Source organism: Talpa occidentalis, unplaced genomic scaffold (genome assembly GCF_014898055.3).
Source record: "Talpa occidentalis isolate TD23 unplaced genomic scaffold, MPIMG_talOcc4v2.1 talOcc4.2, whole genome shotgun sequence".
Classification (NCBI taxonomy): domain Eukaryota; kingdom Metazoa; phylum Chordata; class Mammalia; order Eulipotyphla; family Talpidae; genus Talpa; species Talpa occidentalis.
Window position 1 is genome coordinate 47,485,904 of NW_023602073.1, and position 25,773 is coordinate 47,511,676.

The 25,773-nt window shown below is 46.7% G+C and overlaps 1 pseudogene; it reads right to left on the reverse strand.

Annotated features, from left to right (window-relative positions):
• Positions 1–225: 225 nt before the first annotated feature.
• On the reverse strand, positions 226–25,474 carry LOC119253228 (patr class I histocompatibility antigen, B-2 alpha chain-like; annotated as a pseudogene).
• Positions 25,475–25,773: the final 299 nt, after the last annotated feature.

Genomic DNA, 25,773 nt, shown 5'->3' on the forward strand with positions numbered 1-25,773 from the left:
AAATAAATAGATTGAATAAAAAATTTTATATCAATCGCTGACAGCTAGAAAACAAGTAAAATTAAAGCAAGCAGAGGCTCCTGAAGTTACAAAATAGGGGTGAGAGAAACCCTGTACCATTCAGTCCCACACAAGGCAGAGCTCTCATTGTATGATGGAAAGTAATATTGAAGAAATTCGGGTGAGTGACATTAAGTGATAACATTCTCAATAGCCCACTGCATCCTAGACTGTCCCACTCACAGCTCCCCACAACCTGGTCCCGTCCTCTGGGGTGTCCCAGGGGGTGAGAGACATCCCAGAGTCCTGGGTCCTGATGCTGCCTGAGGGAGCACAAAAGAAACCTGGTCAGAGCCCAGAGATGAGATCCTCAGAGGAACTGATGAGGGTGACTCTCCCTAGAGCTCCCTCTACACTGTCCTCAGGGGCTCAGGACCCAACCCCTGATCCACACTTACCTGTACCCTGACTGTAGCTGATTGCTTGTCCCCCTGTGGGATGAAACATCATGTGAGACAAGGGAGGAGTCAGCCCATGGAACCCTAAAGGAATCCCCAAGTCTGGGTCACAGGGAAGTTTCTAGAACTGTGACAGAAGACCCAGGTCAGGACTGGGATATATGAAGAATGGATATGAGAGGGAATCGGAGTCTTTCCTCAGCAGGGTCCTTCCCCTGTGACATTTCCTGGGAAACAGATTCCCATCACCACATTTATAGGGTGAACATTGGTGATTCATTTTCATAAGTGCTTTACAAAAGAGTGAGTGTTCGCAATCAGCTCGACTGGGCAACACATGTGTGCGGATCATACTCCCTACTAACCAGGAAGGGCAAGTTCTCCCTGGGACATGAAAGCCCCCAGTGGACAAGATCCTCTACTCCCTTCCCTACCTGAGTGTCTCTTCCTCCACATCACAGCTGCAGCCACCACAGCTCCAGTGAGCACAGCTCCAAGGACAACCAGGCCAGCAATGATACCCGCAGTGAGGACAGAGGACTGAGGAGGGGGCACTGGAAGGGAAGAGAAGGTGAGACCCTGAGCCCCAGGCCTCCACCTGATGCTCTGGAGGTCTCAAGAAGGGCTCCTGATGCCTCTGAGAAGCTCTGTGCCCATGTTCCTTCCTTACCCCAAGTTAGGCCTGTGGGCTCCAGCAGCCCCTCATGCTGCACATGGCACGTGTATCTCTGCTCCTCTCCAGAAGGTACCTCCACAGCTGCCCACTTCTGGAAGTTTCCATCCCCCCCAGGCCTGGTCTCCACCAGCTCCATGTCCTGGGTCAGGTTCTCCACATCTCGCTGCCAGGTCAGGGTGATGTCCACAGGATAGAAGCCCAGGGCCCAGCACCTCAGGGTGACCTTCTGGTCAGAGGTGGGTTGGTGGGTCACCTGTGTCTTTGGGGGATCTGAGGAGAAAGGACAGAAAGTTCACACTTTGGGTTTTTCCTTCCTGGACACTGAAGCAGCCTCACTGACCATCCTCAGAATGGACATGACAATTGGTTTGGAGGCAGGAAGCACAAAACCCGAAACCAGCCTAGTCTGGGGAATCTGGGATAATCAGGTGAGAGCCCAGGGTGGAGGATGCAGGTCTCTAAGGAGAACACAGACTTTTGCTCCTGACCTGGCTGGAGGGTGAATGACACAGAAAGGTAGGAGTCAGATCCAGAAATGTTCTCACACCAAAAACAAGACCTTGAAAGTGAAACTCATGGTTCCCAGGATGGCTGCCGGGTCACAAGGATCCAGGGAAGAGTGATTTCAGGATGGCCTCCCTCCCTCAGGAGAGACTGGATTCCTTAACAGTCCAGAAAAGTGGTTCTTCTGGGCGAGTCTCTCTCTAGCACAGAACATGAAATCCAGGGGTCTCCTCCCTCTTTGCCCAGAAAGTAGGTGCTGTTCTGCCCAATATTCCATGTTCCCCGTGGGTCGCCAGGAGAAGGGAGGTCCGAGGCTTTGTGGCCCCTCTTACTTGCGCGCCGCAGCACCGCCTTCCCCATCTCCAGGAGTCTGCGGAGCCACAGGAAGCACCTGCTCTGCACACTGTGCCTGACGCGCTCGGCCCTCCCCTGCACCTTCCACTGCTGCTGGGTGATCTGAGCCCCCGAGTCCGCGGGGGTCCAGGAGCGCAGGTCCTCGCTCAGGGAGATGAAATCCGCGCCGTCGTAGGCGAACTGGTCATACCCGCCGAGGAGGCTCAGGTCTGGTCCCACTTCACAGCCAAACATGCTCTGGAGGGTGTGAGACCCTGAAACCCACCCCTGCTGTCAGGCCCGCAGTCATGCTCCTGCACCCCTACTGCCCCCCTGAATAAACCTAAACTGAAAATGAATGGGCAGGCAGGAAAGTCCCTTCCCGGTGGAGAGGCCTGGCAGATCCACCAGCCTCGAGGGGTCAGTGGACCCTGAGACTCGAGACACCCTGGCATTAGGGTGGGAATGGGGGTGTGACCTGACCCTGGCACCGCTCCCCTAAGCTCACCATCCTCGCTCTGGTTGTAGCGGCCTCTCAGGTCCTTCAGGAGTTCTTGGAACCACTGTGCGTTGTCCCTTTGGATCAGTCTCCTCGTCCAGGTCCTCCTGCCCCACCTGCTCCATCCAGGGCGCCCGCGGCTCCACACTCTGACCTGGAGAGTCACTATTGAACCGCAGGAACTGCGGGTCATCCATGTAGCCCACGACAATGAAGCGGGGCTCCCAGGGGGCAGGGCCAGACCTCCTGGTGGAGAAATACCTCAGGGAGTGGGAGCCTGGGGGCAGGGAAGGGGAGACCCGGGCTGACCCTCTTCTTAGTGCAGGCCCAGGTCCCAGGAGACTGGCCTGGAGTTGAGAAAGGAGCAGGGGGCCCATGAGCACAATAAGGGGCGGTGGGCCAAGAAGGGCCCAGACTCAGGGGACCAGAGCACTCAAGGGAGGTGGGAGGGACAGAAGCGTCCAGAACACAACGGGCCTGAAGGGGAACAAGAGGTTGGGGAGATGAGCCTTTCCTGGGGTCCTGCACCCGCAGGGGGCTCCTTGCTCCTCCCTCCTGGAGCAACAGTGTCCAGCTGGACACGCACTCACCCACCCGGGTCTCCATCAGGGCCAGGGGCCCCCAGAGCAGCAGCAGGAGGGTGAGGGGCATCACACCCCATCCAGGGGTCTGGGGAGAAGGAGTCCAGGAGGGTCCTTGGAGACTTTGTAACTGGAGCAGGATGATGCTGATTGTCTTCCCTGGAAACCCCCAGGAAATGGGGAGAGAGAGTGGGGGTGAGTGTGGGGTCATCAAGGCTGCACCACCCCACAGAGCCTGTGAGAGGGAGACATGATGCTGTGACAGGGTGACATCCACAGAAAGGGGAGGCTCCAAATTCCCTTCCCCACCTTAGGGAGGAGTGGATTTGGGCTGGGAGAAGCAGCAGCCTGGTGGAATGAAGAGAGTAGTAGTATTTTCAGATAATTGTGAATATTCCACTTTGATACTGAATTGAAACTGTACAGCTGGTAGTTTTTTGGAGGTTATTTGCAAAGAGAAACCTGAAATAATGTCAGGGAGTATTTCCTTTCCTGTTACATTTCCATAGGCCTCTCTTGCATATTGGTTGGATCTTGTGCTAATATATGGTTTTTTTTTAGGTTTGTTTGTTTGTTTGTTTGTTTGTTTGTTTGTTTGTTTATACAAGAACCGGGGTACAGGCCAGATGCGCGGGAGAGTGAGAGGATTCACCAGAGACAGAGTAGGGAACAGAACATGCAGAGTGACAAAATACACTGCTGAGGGGAGCAGCAGGCGCAACAGGAGAGGTCTGCCGCGCCATGTGGGACCCTCACTGGCCCGCAGGGATTGAGCCAGCTCTGCAGATGCTGCAGACAGCTTCACAGCAATGCGCTCAACCAACTGAGCCACCAGGGGAGGCCCAAATATATGATTTTTAAGGTGATACATTGTTTCACTAAGTTACATAGATCTTCAGCGTTAATTACACTGGAATCAAATGATCAAAAAAATGTTTTTGTTTTTGTTTTTTAAAGATTTATTTATTTATACAAGCACTGGATACAGTCAGAAGCACGGGAGGGTGAGAGGATTCACCAGAGGCAGACTGATGATCACTGTTGAGGGGAGCAGCAGGCGTGGCAGGAGAGGTCTGTTGCGCCATGTGGGACCCTTGCCGGTGGCCGGGGATTGAACTGGCGCTGCAGAGGCTGCGGATAGCTTTGTAGCCCAGCGCTCAACCGCTGGGCCGCTGGGGAGGCCCAGAGAGGGCCATAAAAATGTTTTATTTTTTAATCACAAATCCCAAAAGAAAAATTCGTACTGTAAGTTGTCAATAGTGATGACACTCAATTTTTGATAATTCTGGTTTTCTCGGAGAGCGTACATTTTATCAGGCAAAATTACTGTCATTTGTCAATTGTCTGCTGATTTTCTTTAAGAAACAGACATTTATTCATTTAGTTAGTTAGTTATGGATATAATAAATGGGGTACAAGCCAGTGTGAGGGAGGGTGAGAGGATTCACCAGAGACAGAGTAGCAGAATAGGCAGATGGACTGAAAAACACTGCTGAGGGGAGCAGCGGGCGAGTCAGGAGAGGTCTTCTGTGTGGGTAGCTCCCCACATGGGTATCGAACTAGTGCTGCAGTGGCTGCAGACAGCCTCATAGGTTGCTTCTTAACCCCTTGTGGCACCAAAGAGGCCCCAGACATTCATTTTGAGGAAAGTGTCTGTTAATTAACCGAATTTAAATAACCTTAGTTTTTGTCATTCATCCCTTCAGGTAAGGATGGTGTTGCCTACAAAGAAAAAGAGGCTAATTCATCTCATTCAAATATTTTCCTCAGGACACAGTGCTTGGGAATGGCGCAGAAGTGCTCTGTGTACTTACATGTCAGTGCAACAGATATTTTAAAATGTGGAGTTGAGGATGACACAATAATGAAGATAACTATTAATGCCTTTCCCAGGACATTTTCAAGTGAAACTGGCTTTAATGTTCGTTTCTGCAGGTAAGTGCTGGTGAAGAATTACTGCTTCTGCAGTGGTACTATAAGCTCCACTCTTACTAAATTTTACCTCAGCAAATGCAAAAGTACTAAAAGACAAATGTGTCTAGGTGACGTTTTGAAATTAGTTTTACCTCAGGGATCCCATGAAAGGTTCTGGGTGACTTCAAGGGCTCCACAGACCACACTTTGAGAAATGCTTTTTTCAGGACCAGGGAGCAGCTCCCAAGTGTTCTCTGCCTTTGCCACCTCTTCACTTCCCAGAATCCCCCTCCCTGGCTGGCTCCTGCCTCCCCAAGTCGCCTCCCCTGCAGATACAATGGGGAGCAGAGAGAGGGCCCTGGAGACGTGGAGCTTGCACTGTCAGGAGAGAGGGACAGAGTAAAGATGACAAAGACACATGTAAACCCCTCCTGAGCCTGGCCCTGGGAGGAAGGAGTGGGTTTGTTGTGAAAGCAGAGAAGCAGGAGCCCTAACAGGACCCGACCACTATTGTCAAAGTATCCAAAGATGTAAAAATATATATATTAAAAACAAATTAAGCATAAGGAAAACAGATTTTATCTCTTCCCACAGCTGTCATTTCTGCCCCGACACATCGTGCTTTGGCCCCATAGACCAGCCTGTCCCCTCTTCCCTCAGCCTCTCTGCAAGTCCTGCCCCAGGAACCAACCACATTGAGGAGGCCTGTAGCCTAGTCTACCGCCTGGTCCTGGCCCCATCCTCACCCTCATCTTCTCTTTCCCTCATTTATTATGCACAGAAGGACAGGCCTCCCCACGATGTTCAGAAAGGTGTCCCCCAGACAGACACTTTGACATATGAATTATTTCCATCTGAGGTTTACCAGGGGTTCATCTTAAAAAATGTTTACCACTTCTATGACTACCTGGTATGAAAATGGGTGGTCTTACCCAAAATTAGGGTTATTACCAGAAACAAGATTTATACCCGAGAAACCTACCTATATGTCATGACAAACGTAATTGTAGAATATCCGGTCTTCGTCATATGAGCCACCCTGTCCTTGCCATGTGACCCCTCCTCTCTCCTGGAGGTCCCAGACCCCATCTCACTCTTAGCTCAGAAGACACACCCTTGTTTCCCACACGGATTTCAGACACTCATTTAGATGTAGATTCCCTAGCATATATAGGGAAATTTGGTTATTTTCTAGCACTAAAAAAAAGAGAAAAAGATTTTATAAAATTTCATGTACTCAGAATAAGTGTTCTTGAAAATTAGACATTTGATCACAGAAATGAATAAATCAGTAGATGAACTGGAATAGTAAAATCTCATTCCCACTAATAATGTGAATGGAAAAGAAATGACAAGCAGAGAGAAGACCTACAAGAAACTGAGTCTATCGACCAGGAGATTCCAATTAGTTAATAACACAAGTGTCTAAAAGAATGGAGAGTAGAAATGATAGGAAAAAAATTCAAGAAAATCCCTGAGCACTCACAGATAAAATGTGCACTCTGAGTGTCTTCCCGGGTTCCTCCTACAGAGAATAAGCAACCCCACACCATGACCTGCCCCAGGAACTTTCAGAAAGAGGCTGGAAAAGGACTGACCTTGGGGTCCTCAAGAGACACCTCAGGCCTGGAGTCCAGAAGCCCCTGAAGCCAGTCCTGCCCAGTCCTCAAGGGAATCCAGCCCAGACCCCATGTCAGGTCCAGGTGAGGGAGGCGCTGGGGGCACAGACATTCACTTCAGCTATTCCTGGTCTCAGGGGTTACTGTCCACATCCCTCCTCTACTGGGCAAAGACACTTGTGGGCAAAGGGGAGACAAAGATGATGGACACAGAGAACAGGACACAGGAAAATCAACCACAGGGGAGCGGGGACAGGAGAGAAGCCAAGGGTGAGGTGAGGGATCCGGGGCTTCAGCCCTGCCCAGGTGAGCAGGCCCCAGGCCCCAGGAGGCAGGACTGAGGCTGTGGGACAGGGGTCTGCCCAGGATGAAGCGGGTAGAATAGCTGGTGTGTGTGATATGTCCATGGAGATTCTGACCACCTGGGAAGGTTTGGGTATGATAAAGTTTGAACAAAACAGGAACTAAGCTCATGAGGGAACAAGATAATTATAACTCCAGAAGAAAATTATCCTGATCTACTCACTGCTCAGCTGTGACTGGCTCTTACAAGGTCACAATGATGCAAATCCTGAACTACATGTATCTCAAAAACCTGCCAGACAGGCCTCAGGGGGCAAATGCCTGTGCTGTGGATCTCAGGGGCCACCTTCGAGGCCTCCTTGCCACTCAGCCAGCTCTCAAGGCCTAGGCAAGAGTGCTGGGCGGTGTGGGCAGGGACTTCTCCAAGATCCTGGCTGAAAGATTCCATGTGAAGGAGCAGAGAGCAGGGTGACCATCAGGGGCCTAGAAAGGCTGCCAGGAAGACAGTGACAAGCCTCCCTGGGAAGGAGGCTGCAGCTGCTCACCCAAGAGCTGAGGCATAAGGAGGAAGCAAGTCACCAGGCCCTTCAGAACATGGCCCCGTGCTCTGTGGTGCCTGATCCCTGACACAGGAGACAACTTTTCTGAAAGACACAATTCAGGGTAAGGAGGACATTAAAAATATGTGACTAGGACACATCTCAATCAACACAGGTATCAGTAGAGTCAGGCCAAGACTAGGTCAAGTCCAGAGAGCAGCTGCTGCAGAACCTCCAAGAAGCAGACACATAAGCATGTTGGGAGTTGACACTGAGGAGACACTGAAAACTCAGATAGAATAGAGATTTCTGCCTGCTGACAGGTACATGGGACAGCCTCACGGTGCTCATCCATCCTCCAGGCTACTCAGAAAAATGGGTGCACTCAGAGGCTTTGAAGGACAGGCTGGAGGCCTTGACCTGCCCCCAGAGTGTGGTCACAACTGTGTGAGCTTGGATTACCATGTGCCTCAACTATTCTGTGTCATTGCCTTGATTGTTCTTTGCTTTGACTACTCTGCTCTTCTCAGTGTGCAGAAAAAGGGTAAGTTTGAGATAAAGAACCTCTCAGGGCAAAAGTCCTGCTGTGAGCGTCTATGCGTGCTGAAAACAGCGTGTGCAGAAACAGCAATAGATGTTATGTTGATGTAAGAGGGTGGTCCCCAGGAAAGCGGGAAGTTCCAGGTTCCCTGCCCCACCCAAGGGAGGGTGGAGCTAAAGAGAAGAGAAGAAGCTGCAAGGAGATTGAGGAAGTAAACAGGATGGAGCCAGAAGGAGACCTGGAGGAGGCACATGGAGCCAAGAGACACATGAAGAGACTACACTTGCTTTTTGGTCATGGACTGGGTGACACAGATGTGGATGAGAGGCCCGTGGGGAGGTGACAATGGTGGGTTTTGTCTTGATTTTGATTTTGCACTTTTCCTCCCAGACTTGTCTGACTGTTTCTGATCCTTTTCTGTGGGTCCCCACTGGAAGGTGCTTTACACTTGAAGCAGGTTTTCAGGCCTTCCTCTGGGCCAATTCCATTTGGATGGACTTTTACCCACATGGTGACGGGTAACTGTGGGTGCTTGATTTAGAAACTATATTCTTTGTCATTTTTGTATTGTTTACTAATTGTATTAAAGTTCCTTTCCATTAAAGTTTTATATGTTGGGCCTCCCCAGTGGCGCAGCACATTGAGCGCAGTGCTGTGAAGCTGTCTGCAGCCTCTGCAGTGCCGGTTCAATTCCCGGCCAGCCAGGGAGAATCCCACATGGCGAGGCAGACCTCTCCTGCCAAGCCCACTGCTCCCCTCAGCAGTGCTTTCGGTCCGTCTGTCTGTTCTGCTCCCCACTCTGTCTCTGGTGAATCCTCTCACCCTCCCATGACTCTGGCCTGTACCCTAGCTCTTGTATAAATAAACCTTAAAAATAGATAAATAAAGTCTTATATGTTTTGTGTTGATGCGGCAGATGGCAGAACCTATTTAGAGCAGGCAGGTTTGCGGGGTCTGGGGTGCCCCTCTCCCTGCCCTGTAACAGTGAGAGCAGCATAAACACAGACTTTCCTTGACTCTCTCTCTATTTCCCAACCTTGGCTGGGCCAACTGGTGACACGTCCCCCACACACTTGTGCGTTCCCCATGTGCCTGCTGCTTCTTTGGTCTTTCTTATTTTCTGTCTGATGCTAAATAAAAACAAGACGGCCCTTGGAGCTGGGCTGCACTTCGTGGTGTGGTCCCTCTAGGCTTCTCATTGTTCTGCATAAGGATCCTGAGTAATCCTTTTTCATCCTGAAACAGGGGCAGAGAGGGCCGTAAAAGAGGCCACAGGGTCTCTGAGACCAGGGAGCCACCAAAAAGCCCCAAAAGGCCAAAAGTCCAAAACCAAACCTAGAGCTACAGACCAACAAATGACAGTGCGCAGTAAGAGGACAGGCCACTGTCTGTGGGTCTCACCTACACTCATAATTGCATGAGATCTCAGGCTCCAGGAACAACAACCAGGGGAACAAAGAGCTCACTGTACCCACACGTGGCGGCTGCTCAGCCGGGTACCATCAACAAACAGCTCTTTGAGACGCCAGGCCCAGGGCCTTTGGTGCTCCTGTCAGGCGATGTCAGGGACAGTACCAAGGCCCAATCGATGACAGAGTACTTTGGCTTCTCTCCTCCTCGGAGGGCGGCTGCTGGTGCTGCTTTTCCTCTTTCTTTGGAGGCTGGAACCATCTTTTTTTCTTCAGGGGCTTCTGGTGTCGTCTCTCCTTCTTCGGGGGCTACCCTGTCCTCTTCTCTCAGGGTTGGGGACCTCATTTCCTTTTTCTGGGGGCTCCAGTAATCATCTCCTTTCCTTTGGGGGCTCTCTTGTCCTCTTCTCTCTTCAGGGCCTTTCTCAGCTCCCTCCAACCCTGGCTTTTATCCTCTGTTGCCCACAAGTTTGATGGGACCAGTTAGCATCAACCAGCTCACCCCTGATTGGCCCATTACAAACGGCAGTTACTGGGCTCTGAGGAGCAGCTGCCACATCTGCCTGTGGTGGAGCAGCAGGTAGAAAGGACATCACTGTCCTGCCGCTCCCACCGCTGAGATGGCTGGTTCCGGTAAAAATCCCACCGCCCTGCATCCTAAGGAGACAGTTGGTGCCTATGTGAGGAACCTAGTGAAGGAACTGGGATGACCTTTCCAAGCTCGACCCCCACAAAAGGGAAGCCCATCACAAGGGAAGGACATTCAACCTCATTCCTGTAAGGAGCACAGGCAACAAAGGGCTGGTCTTGCAAGCCTGTGGGAAGGCCAAGTTAGGTATTTCACCTGGAGGTTTTTTTCCTTTTCTCTGCTTGTGCCATTGAGTTTTGCTTTTGCTTTTAAACTATGGGGAAAAAAACATGTGAGGGGGCGGATCAACATGGCGGCGAGGAAACGCTGCGAGTAAGATCTCCCATTAAAAAAACATTTAATAGGGAGGAAAAGCAGCAGGTCCCAGTGAAAACTGGGACATGGAAGATAAACAGATGACTCCAGCAAACTACCCGAAGAAGAAAGTTGCCATAAAAGAGGACTAGAAGGGAGGAAAGCTCAGAACCCTGCTACCCTCCCCGACCCACAAAGTCGGCACTCTCCGACCAACAGAAAGGAGGAAAAAAAAAAAACTAAAACAACCAACAAGAACAAACTATGCATCAAGCGGTACTGTGAGTGGAAAGGAACTATTTCAGCCACCACACCCCGTGAACTGGAGCTGTGGAGAACCCTGCAGGATTCGCCACGGAGGTGAGCGAATGGCTGCAGGTGCCATTAGAGAAAAACAAAGACTCCTGGAGACCTACACACAGCCCCAGGCTAGCCGGTAAGTTTGTGCGGGAAAGCAGCACGCTTGAAAAGCAAACACAGATCATGTCTCCCCAGGTCCCCGCGCCTGCAACCTAGGCTTGCGGGGAGACACACGGGGGCCCTCACTGAGGTGAATGTTCCTCACTGAGTAATCAGAAACCAGGCACCCAGACAAGGGAGCGGGGTGCAAAAGGCACCAGTTCCGCGGACACTGAACTGGGCTACAGCCCGCATCCTGGACCTGAGGGCTTTGGAATTGAGACCCGGGACACGAAATTCAGGGCGTGGGTTCCCCATGACGGTGGGGCAAAAGGCAGACACAGCACCCCAAAGCCATTGAGGCTTTCCCCACCACTCCCACTCTGTTCCCCATCCCACGGGGAGAAAAAAACAGCTCCCAAGGACACTAGGAGAGATCTCTCGTGCCACCTAGTGACCAGAAAAAAAAATCACCAACACCCCATAGAATAGGGACCTTTCTTCAGTAAAGACTGCTTGAAACCAGCAGAAGGCTCCCAGAGGAGCCAGTGGTGAGCTGGGAAGTTCACCCATGCCAGGCCCCTTTTGACCAGCAGCCTGAGCCCAGAGGGGGAGTGAGCACCCAAGGCCGGGGCAGACCATGCGCGTGGAAGAGGGTGCCTGTCTCCGAATCGCCATTTTAGAATAGGGACCTTTCTTCAGTAAAGACTGCTTGAAACCGTCAGAAGACTCCCGGAAGAGCCAGAGGTGAGCTGGGAAGTTCGCCCACACCAAGCCCCTTCTGGCCAGCAGTCCGAGCCCAGAGGGGAAGCAGGCACCCAAGGCCAGGACAGACCAGGCGCACAGGGGAGTACATACCTGCATCACCTTTATAGAACAGGGACCTTTCTTCAATAAAGGCTGCTTGAAACTGGCAGAAGGCTCCGGGAGGAGTCAGAGGTGAGCTGGGAAGTTTTCCCACACCAGGCCCCTTCTGGCCAGCAGTCCGAACCCAGAGGGGGAGTGGGTACCCAGGACCAGGACAGACAGGGCACGCAGAAGAGTGTGCCTGTCTCCAAATTGTCATTTTAGAATACGGACCTTTCTTCAGTAAAAACTGCTTGAAACTGGCAGAAGGCTCCCAGAGGAGTCAGAGGTGAGCTGGGAAGTTCGCCCAAACAGGGCTCTTTTGACCAGCAGTCCGAGCCCAGAAGGGAAGCCCAGCCAGGGCAGATCCAGCGTGTAGGAGAGTGTGCCTGTCTCCGAATCGCCATTTTAGAATGAGGACCTTTCTTCAGTAAAGACTGCTTGAAACCGGCAGAAGGCTCCCAGAGGAGTCAGAGGTGACCTGGGAAGTTCGCCCACGACAGGCCCCTTCTGGCCTACAGTCCTAACTCAGAGGGGGAGCGGGAACCCACGGCCGGGGTAGACCAGGCACGTAGGGGAGCGTGTCCCCACATCGGCATTTTAGAACAGGGACCTTTCTTCAGTAAAGACTTCTTGAAACCAACAGATGCCTCCCAGAGGAGCCAGAGGGAAGTGGAGAAGTTCACCCAAGATGCCGGCCAGTCCCAGCAACACAGTATCCCAGTGCATATGGCAAATTAGAAAACAGACAGTAGGGAGTAGAAGAACCACACGCAACCTAGCAACTGCTCAGGAAAAAAGCAGACCACAAAAAGAAAACCACCCCCCAGATTGCAACGACAATAACTTGGAAGAACTTCTGAGCCTTCCAGAAAGAGAATTTAAAATTGCTATGATTAAAAAAATGACAGAAGTCATAAAGGAAAACAATGATAAGGGAAAAATAATCAACGATCCGAAGAATGAAACTGAGTCCCTGAAGAGGGAAGTAAAAGAAATGCAGGAGATCAAAGAATTAATGGAGGCACTAAAGAACTCTGGGAAAAGCAATGAAAGCAGAATACATCAAATGGAAGAACAAATAAGTACTCTTGAAGACACAGAAATAAAAAGAACCAAAACAGAAAAGGAAAGAGAAGTACGAAGGAAAAAGAACGAAGAAAGACTGCGGGAACTATCTGACTCCATGAGGAAAGGAAATATAAGAGTTATAGGAATCCCAGAAGGAGAGGAGAGAGATGTAGGAACAGAAAATATTCAAGGAGATAATTGAAGAGAACTTCCCAAATGTGAAGAAGGAGCTGAAAATCGATATACAAGAAGCAAGAAGAACACCAAACTTCCACGATGAAAGGAAAAATACAGCAAGACACATAATAGTAAAGCTCCCAAGAATCCAGGACAAGGAAAAGATAATGAAGCTGACAAGAGGGAAGAAACAGATAACATTCAAAGGAAAACCAATCAGACTGACATCAGACTTCTCCAAAGAAACACTATGGGCAAGGAGAGAGTGGAGGGACATAGTCAACAGACTCCAAGAAAACAGATGCCAACCAAGAATACTCTATCCCACAAAGCTCTCCTTTCTCTATGTAGAAAGAATAAGGACCTTCCATACAAACAGAAACTCTGGAATTTCATTACGAATAAACCCCCACTCCAAAAAAAAAACTACAAGAAGTCCTAAAGCTAGAACCTCAGAGGGACGAATAACAAAGAAAGAAGGACCAAAAAAAAGTTATTAAAAGAATAAATAAATAAAATCAAAGGAAAGACAAACACAATGGCAAATGCAAATGCTAACATATCAATATTAACTTTAAATGTAAATGGACTGAACTCTTCAATAAAAAGACACAGAGTTGCAGGCTGGATTAAGAAACAAAACCCAACCTTTTGCTGTCTCCAGGAAACACATTTAGCTACAAAAGATAAAAATAGACTCAAACTTAAAGGATGGAAAACAATCCTACAAGCAAATGGACCAAAAAAAAAAAAGGCATAAACAGCTATACTTACATCAGATAAAACAGATTTCAAACTCAAAAAGGTAAAAAGAGACCCCAACGGTCACTACATTATGATCAAGGGGACAATTCTTCAAGAAGAAATAACACTCATTAACATATATTCACCAAACGAAGGAGCACCAAAATATATCAGACAACTATTGTCATCTCTGAAAACAGACATCAGAGAAATCACATACGTAGTGGGAGACTTCAACACACCACTATCAACAATGGATAGATCAATGAGACAAAAAATTAGTAAAAACACAAACGCTCTAAATAAGGATCTAGAGCATTTGGGCTTAACAGACATCTATAGAACAATAAACCTCCAAAAAATCTGAGTACACATTTTTCTCAAGAGCACATGGATCATTCTCCAGAATCAATCTCATACTGGGACACAAGGCAAACATCAACAGATACACCAAGATTGAAATCATACCAACCATCTTTTCTGACCATGAAGGCATCAAACTAGAAATAAACCATAAAAAGAAGGCAAGGAAATCTCCTACCTCATGGAGATTGAAAACCACACTATTGGAAGACCACTGGACTAATGAGGAGATCAAAGAAGAAATTAAAAAATTCTTTGAATTGAGTGACAAGGAGGACACCAAATTCCTAAATGTATGGGATGCAGCAAAAGCAGTAATAAGAGGAAAATATAGAGCAATAGAGGTTCACATCAAGAAACAAGAAAGAACTCAAAGAAACAACCTAATCTCGAAGCTCAAAGATCTAGAAAAAGAACAACAAAAAAACCCCAAAACCAAAAAGAAAAGAAATAATAAAAACCAAAGTAGAAAAAAATGAAATTGAAACTAAAAAAACAATACAAATGATCAATGAAACCAAGAGCTGGTTCTTTGAAAAAATCAATAAAATAGACAAACCCCTAGCCAGGCTCACAAAGGAAAAAAGGGAGAAAGCACAAACAAACAGGATCATAAATGAAAGAGGAGAAATCACAACGGACACAGCAGAAATCAAAAGAATAATCAGTAACTACTATGAACAGTTATATGGAAACAAGTTCAACAATCTAGAGGAGAGGGACAAATTCCTACAACTCAACAATCACCCAAAGCTAGATAAAGAAGAAATAGAACACCTAAACAGACCAATTACAAGCAGCAAAATTGAAATGGTAATCAAAAACCTCCCCGAAAACAAAAGCCTTACATATGAATTCTACCAAACATTCAGAAATGAATTAGTGCCTATCCTTCACAAACTCTTCCAAAAAATTGAGAAGAAAGGGATAATACCAAACACGTTCTATGAAGCCAACATTACACTAATACCAAAACTGAACAAGGACAACACAAAAAAAGAAAACTAGAGGCCAATCTCCCTAATGAACGCTGATGCAAAAACCCTCAATAAATTTTTAGCTATCAGAACCCAACAATGTATCCATAAGATAATTCACCACGACCAAGTAGGATTCATTCCAGGGACACAAGTATGATTCAACATCCGAAAATCAATCAACGTTATCCAACACATCAACAAAAAGAAATATAAAAACCATATGATAATATCAACAGATGCTGAGAAAGCTTTCGACAAAGTGCAACACCCATTCATGATAAAAGCCCTTGATATTCTCAGGATACAAGGAACATACCTCAACATCATAAAGGCCATATATGACAAGCCAACAGCCAGTATCATTCTCAATTGCGAAAAGCTGAAAGCATTTCCATTAAGATCTGAAACAAGACAAGGATGTCCGCTCTCACCACTGCTTTTCAATATAATACTGGAAGTCCTAGCCAGAGCAATAAGACATGAGAAAGACATACAAGGAATCCAAATAGGAAAAGAAGAAGTCAAACTATCACTATTTGCAGATGATATGATAATATACATAGAGAACCCCAAAAACTCCACAGAAAAACTAACTCAACTCATCAATCAGTTCAGTAAAGTGGCAGGATACAAAATCAACATGCAAAAGTCAGTAGCCTTCCTATACACAAACAATAAATCTGAAGAAGAAGAAATCGAAAAAACCATCCCTTTTATTATCGAAACAAAAAAAAATCAAATACTTGGGAATAAATCTAACAAAAGAGGTAAAGAACCTATACAAAGAAAACTATAAAACACTGTTAAAAGAAATAGAAGAAGACACAAAGAAATGGAAAGACATCCCCTGCTCATGGATTGGAAGAATAAACATTATTAAAATGGCCATCCTACAAAAGCAATATACAGATTCAATGCAATCCAATAAAAATTTCAATGTCATTCTTCAAAGAAATAGAACAATTATTGATGAAATTCATATGGAATCACCAAAAATCCCAAATAGCCAAAGCTCTCCTGAAAAAAAAAAAAAAGAAGTGAATGGAGGCATCATACTCCCAGACTTCAAACTATACTACAAAGCCATAATCATCAAAACTGCATGGTATTGGAACAAGAACAGACATACAGACCAATGGAATCAAATAGAAAACCCAGAAATAAACCCACAGATTTATGATCAACTAATCTTTGACAAAGGAGCAAAGAATATGCATTGGAGCAAAGAAAGTTTATTCAATAAATGGTACTGGGAAAACTGGGTCGCTACATGCAAAAGAATGAAGCTTGACTACTACCTCACACCATACACAAAAACCAACTCAAAATGGATTAAAGAACTAGACATAAGACCTGAAACCATAAAATACATAGAAGGAAATATAGGTGAAACACTATGTGATATGCACATCAAAGACATCTTTACAGACACATCACCCAAAGCAGTGACAGTGAAAGCAAAGATAAACAGGTGGGACTACATCAAATTAAAGAGCCTCTGCACAGCAAAAGAGACAATAACAAAAACAAAGAGAAACCCCACCGACTGGGAGAACATTTTTGCACACAACACTAATGATAAAGGACTGATCACAAAAATCTACAAAGAGCTGAAGTGACTCAACAAAAACAAAGAAAATAATCCAGTCAAAAAATGGGCAGAAGAGCTAAAAAGAAACTTCTCTGAAGAGGAAATGCAAATGGCCAACAGACATATGAAAAAATGTTCAACATCACTTGTAATCAGGGAAATGCAAATCAAAACTACCATGAGATACCATCTCACACCAGTGAGAATGGCACATATTAAAAAAACTAGCAACAACAAATGTTGGCGAGGATGTGGAGAAAAAGGAACTCTTCTGCACTGTTGGTGGGAGTGCAAACTGGTCCAACCACTATGGAGAGCTGTGTGGAGATTTCTGGACCTACTAAACATAGAGCTTCCATATGATCCAGCAATTCCACTCCTAGGTATTTACCCAAAGGACACAGAAACATCAATTCCAAAGAGCACCTGCACTCCTATGTTTATAGCAGCACTGTTTACAATAGCTAAGCTTTGGAAACAACCCAAATGCCCAAAAATAGATGACTGGATCAAGAAGATGTGGTACATATATACCATGGAATATTACTCAGCATTCAAAAAAGATAAACACATGCAATTTGCAGCAACATGGATGGCACTGGAAGGGATCATGCTCAGCGAAATAAGCCAAAAAGAAAAAGAAAAATACCGGATGGTCTCACTCATAGCAGGAATCTAGAAAACTTAAATAAGGGACCAGGAAAATGAATATAAGAAAGTGAAAATCAAAATCAACAAAAAACTATGAACCAGAGACACTTTTTGGGGGGGGGGGGCGGGAGGGGAAGGATTGGGGTCAGAATGGGGCGTTTGCAATTGTATGGGGGAATATAAAAATAAAATTTAAAAAAAAAAAAAAAAAAATGGGCAGAAGAGCTAAAAAGAAACTTCTCCAAAGAGGAAATGCAATGGTCAACAGGCATATGAAAAATGTTCAACTTCACTTGCAATCAGGGAAATGCAAATCAAAACTACCATGAGATACCATCTTACACCAGTGAGAATGGCACATATTAATAAAACTAGCAACAACAAATGTTGGCGAGGTTGTAGAGAAAAAGGAACTCTCCTGCACTGTTGGTGGGAGTGCAAACTGGTCCAACCACTATGGAGAGCTGTGTGGAGATTTCTTGACCTACTAAACATAGAGCTTCCATATGATCCAGCAATTCCACTACTAGGTATTTACCCAAAGGACACAGAAACAGTAATTCTAAAGGGTACCTGCACGCCTATGTTTATAGCAGCACTATTTACAATAGCTAAGATATGGAAACAACCCAAATTCCCAAAAATAGATGACTGGATCAAGAAGATGTGGTACATATACACCATGGAATATTACTCAGCAATCAAAAAAGATAAACGCATGCAGTTTGCAGCAACATGGATGGAGCTAGAAGGGATCATGCGCAGCGAAATAAGTCAGAAAGAAAAAGAAAAATACCGGATGGTCTCACTCACAGCAGGAATTTAGAAAACCTAAATAAGAGACCAGGAAAAAGACTAATCAATGCAAAGTAATAATCAAAATCAACAAGCAACTATAAACCGGAGACACACTATGGGGGGTGGGGGGGAGGCAGGGGCTGGGAAAGGAAGAACTAGAGTCAAAATAAGGGGGGGTGCAATTGTGAAATGAAAATGCATACATTGTACAAAGTTGAAAAATGATGTAAGAATTATATAAAATAAAATGTTAAAAAAAAAAAGAAAAGAAAAATGCCTATTTAGCTCCTCTGCACCTATTTTGATTTGGTTTTATTCTTGTTTTGGAGTTCTTTGTAGATAGTAACTCCTTATTGGATATATGATGTGCAAATATTTTCTCTGACTCAATTGTCTTCTCATTTTAATGACAGTTTCCTTCACTATGTAGAAGCTTTTTAGTTGTTTTTTGTTTTTTTGTTTTTAATTTTTTTTAAAGATTTATTTATTTATTTATTTATTTTATTTATACATGCACTGGGTACAGTCAGAAGTGCGGGAGGGTGAGAGAATTCACTGGAGTCAGAGCGGGGAGCAGAGCAGGCAGAAGGACCGAAGTACACTGCTGGGGGGTGCAGTGGGTGGCAGGAGAGGTCTGCGCGCCATGTGGGACCCTCCTCCAGTGGCCGGGGAGCAGCCGGGGATCGAACCAGTGCTGCAGAGGCTGAAGACAGCTTCACAACCCAGCGCTCAACCGCTGTGCCACCAGGGAGGCCCTAGAAGCTTTTTAGTTTGATGTGATTCCATTGCTTTCTTTTTGCTTTTATTTCCTTTGAGCACAGAAGACATTATTGGCAGTGAAAATACTCTGCATGATATTCCAATGATGACACATGTCAATATACATTTGTCCAACACCCACAGAACAAACAACACCAGAGAGAACCCAAAGGAAACCATGACTTTGGTGACTATGACGTGCAGGTCCATCACTGGTAACACACACGCCGGTCTGGTCTTAACACATGATTTGGATGTGACATATGAAGAGTGTTGTAATTTGAGCAGTGTAGTGTAATTGACTTTTGAAGGCATATTTCATGCACATACCAGGACATTAAAATCACACTCAAGGATACACATAAGTTAAGTAAGTCATTCCCCTCCCTGCCCAACACGCCAGGCAGCCAGTATCTACTCAAAACCAGTTAGTGATTTATCATTTCTCTTTTCCAAAAAAATGTATATCTATGCTTCTGTATGGACACTAGTGTTTGTTTTCCTGTCAGTACAGGACACAGAGTGGGGGAAACATTTGCGTATCATGAATCCGATAAAGGACTGTATCTAGAATTTAAAAAATAATGCTTAAAACTCAATGAGCAAAAAGAAACAACCCAGTTTTAAAAAGGACAACAACAGTGTTGTAAATGAATGGTGCCTCATTTGAAAAAAGGATAAAAGACTTTAACAGACACATCACCAAGAAGAGACACAGACGACAAGGAAGAACATGAACAGATGCTCAGCATCACGGGGCACTAGGGAAAGAAAAAAAGAACAACAGTGACGCCATCACACCTAGTAGGGGCTGAAAAGTGCAAACCTGCACAGGTGCTGCCAGGATGTGGACACAGGAGCCTCATCGCTGCCAGCAAGAGTGCAAAATGGCCAGTCACTGTGGAAGATCTTTGACAGTTTCTTTGAAAACCAAAAAACCTGACATACAGCCCAGTGATTACTGCCCCAGCTAGTTACCAACTAATTTGAAACTTATATTTGCACAAAACCCTGCATGCATGCAAATGTTTATAGCAGAACACCCATAAGTGTGAGCTGCACATAGTGCTTCCTTCCAAAGACAACAGCATTTAAATAAATGGAACAAAAAGGAGTTTGTCAGGAAGAAATCTGGGAAACACTGCCTTAGTCTGGTGTTGAAGGTTAACACCATCCAGGATGAGTCACGTGGACATGATGAGCACTGATGTGTTGAATGGTCAATGGCCCTGCACCCCTGGGTTCTGCTTCCCCAAACCCATAGTCTCACTCAAAAAAAAGAAAAAAACTAAATTGAGGTACTATGTTCCTGAGCAGTGCTCCTTGATGGAGGCTAAGAGTAAAAAATGAGGCCTCCCTGGTGGCTCAAGGGGTTAAGATGCAACCTATGAATCTACCCTCAGCCACTGCAGCACGAGTTCAATCCCGGGCCAGCGAGCTACCCACGTGGCACAGCAGACCTCTCCTGTTTCACCCACTGCCCCCCTCAGCAGTATATTTCAGTCAATCTGCCTGTTCTGTTCCCTACTCTGTCTCTGGTGAATCCTCTCACCCCCCACACCTCTGGCCTGTGCCCCAGTTTAGTCGTAATGAAATTCCAGAGTTTCTGTTTGTCTTGAAGGTCATTATTCTTTCTTCATAGAGGAAGGAGAGCTTTGTGGGATAGAGTATTCTTGGTTGGCATCTGTTTTCTTGGAGTCTGTTGACTATGTCCCTCCACTCTCTCCTTGCCCGTAGTGTTTCTTCGGAGAAGTCTGATGTCAGCCTGATTGGCTTTCCTTTGAATGTTATCTGTTTCTTCCCTCTTGTCAGCTTCATTATTTTTTTCCTTGTCTTGGATTCTTGGGAGCTTTACTATTATGTGTCTTGCTGTATTTTTTCCTTTTGTCGTGGAAGTTTGGTGTTCTTCTTGCTTCTTGTATTTTAATTTTCAGCTCCTTCTTCACATTTGGGAAGTTCTCTTCAATTATTTCCTGGAATATTTTCTCTGTTCCTACATCTCTCTCCTTTCCTTCTGGTATTCCTATAACTCTTATATTTCCTTTCCTCATGGAGTCAGATAGTTCCTGAAGTCTTTCTTCAGTGTTTTTCCTTTGTACTTCTCTTTCCTTTTCTGTTTTGGTGCTTTTTATTTCTGTGTCTTCAAGAGTGCTTATTTGTTCTTCCATTTCATCTATTCTGTTTTCATTGCTTTTCCCAGAGTTCTTTAGCATCTCCATTAATTCTTTGATCTCCTGCATTTATTTTACTTCCCTCTTTAGGGACTCAATTTCATTCTTCTGAGCATTGTTTTCCTTAATGACTTCCCTTTTTAGGGACTCAATTTCATTCTTCTGAGTGTTGTTTTCCTTAATGACTTCTATCAGTTTTTCCATCATGGCAATTTTAAATTCTTTTTCTGGAAGGCTCAGAAGTTCTTCCAAGTCCCCGTAGTTGCAAGCTGGTGGGTGGTTTTTTTTTTTGGTGGTGTGTCTTTTTTCTGAGGCATTGCTACTTTGCTTGTAGTTTTTCTTTTCCCTGCTGCCTGTCTTCTAATTTGCCTTATGCATTGGGACACTGTGCCGCTGGTACTTGCTGGCATTTTCATGGTGTGTTCTTTCGGAAGTTTCAGAAACTGGCAATCTAAACGAGTCAAAAACTGTTATGCCAGAAGTCTAGTGAGGCAGTGGTACTTTGAGTATGTTAATGCTCACTGTCACAGAATCTCTCCTCCTTCTGTGTTTAGTTACAAATGTGTGTCTTGAAGTCCCACAGACTTCCCTGCAGGTGGGGCAGCTGGATTGCACTCTGGGTTCCAAATCTCTGGATCCTCCTCTGGGCTCCAACTTCCTGCCAGGTGGGACCGGGCTTGTGGGGGCCTTCAACTCACCTCTGACTGCTCAGGGATCCTTCTCCCTCTGGCTCCACGGGGAGCCTTCTGCCAGATTCAAGCAGTCCTTATTGAAGAAAGGTCCCTATTCTAAAATGGCGCTTTGGAGACATGCACACTCTTCCATGCACCCGGTCTGCCCTGACCATGGGTGCCCGCTCCCCCTCTGAGTTCGGACTGCTGGCCTGAAGGGGCCTGGCATGGGCAAACCTCCCAGCTCACCTCTGACTCCTCTGGGAGCCTTCTGCCTATTTCAAGCAGTCTTTACTAAAGAAAGGTCCCTATTCGATGGGGTGTTGGTGATTTTTTTATGGTCACTAGGTGGCACCAGAGATCTCTCCTAGTGTCCTTGGGGAGCTGTTTTTTTCACCCCATGGACAGGGGAACAGAGTGGGAGTAGTGGGGAAAGCCTCAACGGCTTTGGGGTGCTGTGTCTGCCTTGTGCCCCACCGTCATGGGGAACCCACGCCCTGAATTTTGTGCCCCAGGTCTCAGTTCCAAAGCCCTCAAGTCCAGGACATGGGCTGTAGCCCAGTTCAGTGTCTGCAGAAATGGCGCTTTTTGCACCCCACTCCCGTGTCTGGGTGCCTGGTTTCTGATTACTCAGTGAGGGACATTCACCTCAGTGAGGGCCCCTGCGTGTCTCTCCACAAGCCTAGGTCGCAGGCGCAGGGACCTGGGCAGCTGCAATCCACGTATCCTTTTCAAGCACGCTGCTTTTCTGCACAAGCTTACTGGCTGGCCTGGGGCTGTTTGGGAGTCTTTGGCACCTGGAGCCATTCGCTCACCTCTGTGGCGAATCCTGCAGGCTTCTCCACAGCTCCAGTACACGGGGTGTGATGCCGGTTCTGCCTGCAGGCTGACGGGGTTCAGGAACACGGCGGAGGGGCTGGGGATGAAAAGACGCTTCTACTCACATGGATGGCTGCAGGAACTCACTTTATTCGAGGGGAGGGGCTATATGTATCGGAAAGCCTGCGCATGCGCTTTACGTGGATTTGCTACATCCGGTTACTGTTGCATCAGCTTCCGCTTTGGGCGGAAGTGACTCATCTTTGGGCGGAAGCGACCACCACCCCAGGTCCCCCTGCTGGTGTAAGCCTGGTACTGACATCTCCCCCGTTTTTACTTTATTGATGGGGGGGGACACACACTGGACCTGTCTTAGGTTGTGGCAGTCGTACTCACGTGCTTACCCGTCATAGCCACCCACTACCAGGATCCTAGGTAAGGTAGTGGAGCTGTCTTAGGTTGCTACGGGTACACCACCATCTTACCCGTCATTGGCCTACAGGTGGTCAAGGGCAATGTTTATCCACACCCTGGGATTTTCAGTGGGCTGTAATGGAGAGTAGCGCACATTTTGGAGAGCTACTTGCAGATTTTTCGTCTATTCCACTGGCACCACGTCTATTCCACTGGCACCACAGGATGTAGAAAATGATTTCCAGGCAGAAGAGGATTGTACCTAGGAGTGATATTGCTTCCCCCAAGGATTTTGTACTGAAGCACGGATGTTGTCAATGGTTAGAATTTGATTAGCCAATTGTGCAGTAAAATTGAGAAAGTTTGGTTCCACGGGCCACGCAGGTAGGCATTAAGGGTATGAACTTGAAAGGAATAGTTGAAAAGGATGGCAGTTGTAACACACATGAAGGCATAGGTAGGAATACAAGGAACATGAGCAGTTAAAGTCAGTAAGTCAATTTCTTCCTGTATTAAGGAAGCTTGTGGATTCAACTGTAGTAGTCCGACTGCGAGATGGTTGTTGATGGAATTTAGTGTGAGAAAGGTGCTGGAGACTCTGGAGTAGTCCAACTGCGAGATGGTTGTTGATGGAATTTTGTGTGAGAAAGGTGCTGGAGACTCTGGAGTAGTCCGACTGCGAGATGGTTGTTGATATCTGCGTTGAGTACGAAGTTGGATAGATCTAGGCCGCCGACCACTGCGGCCGCAGCTGCCAGAGTCGAGAAGACGGAGATCAAGGCGCCAACAACCAATGCCGGACCTGCTTATCGATTTCGGATGATTACCTGAGAAGTAGACTCAGACACATTGACAGGCATAATAACGACCTTAGGGAAATGCATGACAACAAAGGAATTGCTGAGGGTTCTGGACCAACAAGAGGAAAGGTGACAGGTACAATTGAAGGAGGATTGATTGTTGAACGATAGATTGAAAGACACTATAGAAGGGAGTCCAGTGGTGGAATTGGTAGACAAGAATGACAGGAGAATACCCCCCTTTCTGGAAACTTGCAGAAGGAAAGGGGGATTATTAACTATTGTCCAATGAATCATGTTGCAAAGGAGGGGGGGTGCTGGGCTGATGGCTGCAGAGCTGCCGCCATGATGGTGCCTGTAACGGTAGCCCTGTCAATATCCTTACACAAGCGTATGTACCCAGAAATATCCTGTTTATCCTTCCATGGGCGAATGGCCTCCTGGCACCATTTGTTAGTATTTTCAAACGCCAATTGTTTAACTAGTATAGAGGTAGGCTCGCCCTCACCCATAATTCTAGAGGCTGCTGTTAGAAGGCGAGCTACAAAGTCAGCAAATGGCTCTGAGGGGCCCTGGAGGATTTTTGTAAGGGATTGGTGAGGCTGTCCCCTGGATCCCAGTGCCTTCCAAGCTGATTTTGCTGCCAAGGCTACTTGTGCAAAAACAACAGGATTATATAAACATTGTTGCTGATTAGTACTATAATTGGGACCCTCCCCGGTTAACATTTCTTTAGTTTGTTGGGGAAAACCTCTTTGAATATTGGTTTGAGCATACTGGTCACAGAGTTCTGTAAACTGACCCTTCCACAAAAGATAATCCCCTGGGCTCAAAACCGAGCGGAAAGTATCCTTCCAGTCATTGGGTGTCATAATAAAGGTTTCAAAGGTGTCTAACATTTGGTGAACAAAAGGGCTCTGAAGTCCATAGTCTCTGATAGATTCTTTTAAGAGCTTGAGGTCTTGGAAAGGCAGTGCCAAATGTTGCCGGACCTGCTGTCCCTGATCATTTTGAACAACTGAGACCGGGCAGGTCAGAAGGGATTCCTGAGAATTTTCAGAGTTGGAGGGTACAAATCTTGAAAGAACAGAAGTTAGGGACTGTATAAGCCCAGGAAGGTCTGGGTCAGAGCCATGGGAGTTAAGTGGAGGGGCAGAGGGGAGAGTGGTGGGGGAGGGATGCCGCCGATTTTTGGTTGATGGATTTTTGGTTGATGGGGGTGGTCTATCATAGGGAGGTGGATAGTTTGTATTGTCCTCCACATTCCCCTCGTCTGAAGAGGAATCTCCCCCGGGATTTGAGGATTGAGAAGGGGGGGGTTTCTGTGGCTGAGCTTGCTGCAGCCGAGTATGTGGCAGGCTTTTTGCTTTCGGACTGAGCTGCAGAGTGCAATACCTCAGCCACTAGTTCATAAGCAGCTGCTCCCCCATCACTAAGGGCATCATGGACTAGTTGCCACACAGAAAAAATATGGGGGGTAATAGTTTGGGGTCCATAAAGGTCCCTGTAAAGAAAGAAGTCTGCTTTGACCTTTTCCCAGTTTCTTACTGAGATGGTGTCCTGCTGAAAGAACCATTTGCTGGTATTTGCGAGGACTGAGACTAGATCATTAAGGGTTTGAACCTTAATGGGAGTTCCATAATGTTTAAGCAGAAGTTGTAGGGCTCTAACAAGTTGGCCCTTGGACATGGTATTGCCCATGATGCCGATCACTTACCTAATCCTTACCTTACTGATTGATCGGTCCCTCAGAGGATCCCTCGTACTCGTGTCCCACGTTCGGGCGCCACTTGCCGGTCCTGCCTGCAGGCCGACGGGGTTCAGGAACACGGCGGAGGGGCTGGGGATGAAAAGACGCTTCTACTCACATGGATGGCTGCAGGAATTCACTTTATTCGAGGGGAGGGGCTATATGTTTCGGAAAGCCTGCGCATGCGCTTTACGAGGATTTGCTACATCCGGTTACTGTTGCATCAGCTTCCGCTTTGGGCGGAAGTGACTCATCTTTGGGCGGAAGCGACCACCACCCCAGGTCCCCCTGCTGGTGTAAGCCTGGTACTGACAGTGTGATGGCTAAAATAGTTCCTTTCAATCACAGTCCCGCTTGATGCGTAGTTTGTTCTTGTTGGTTTAGTTTTTTGTTTTTTCCTCCTTTCTGTTGGTCAGAGAGTGCCAACTTTGTGGGTGGGGGAGGGTAGCA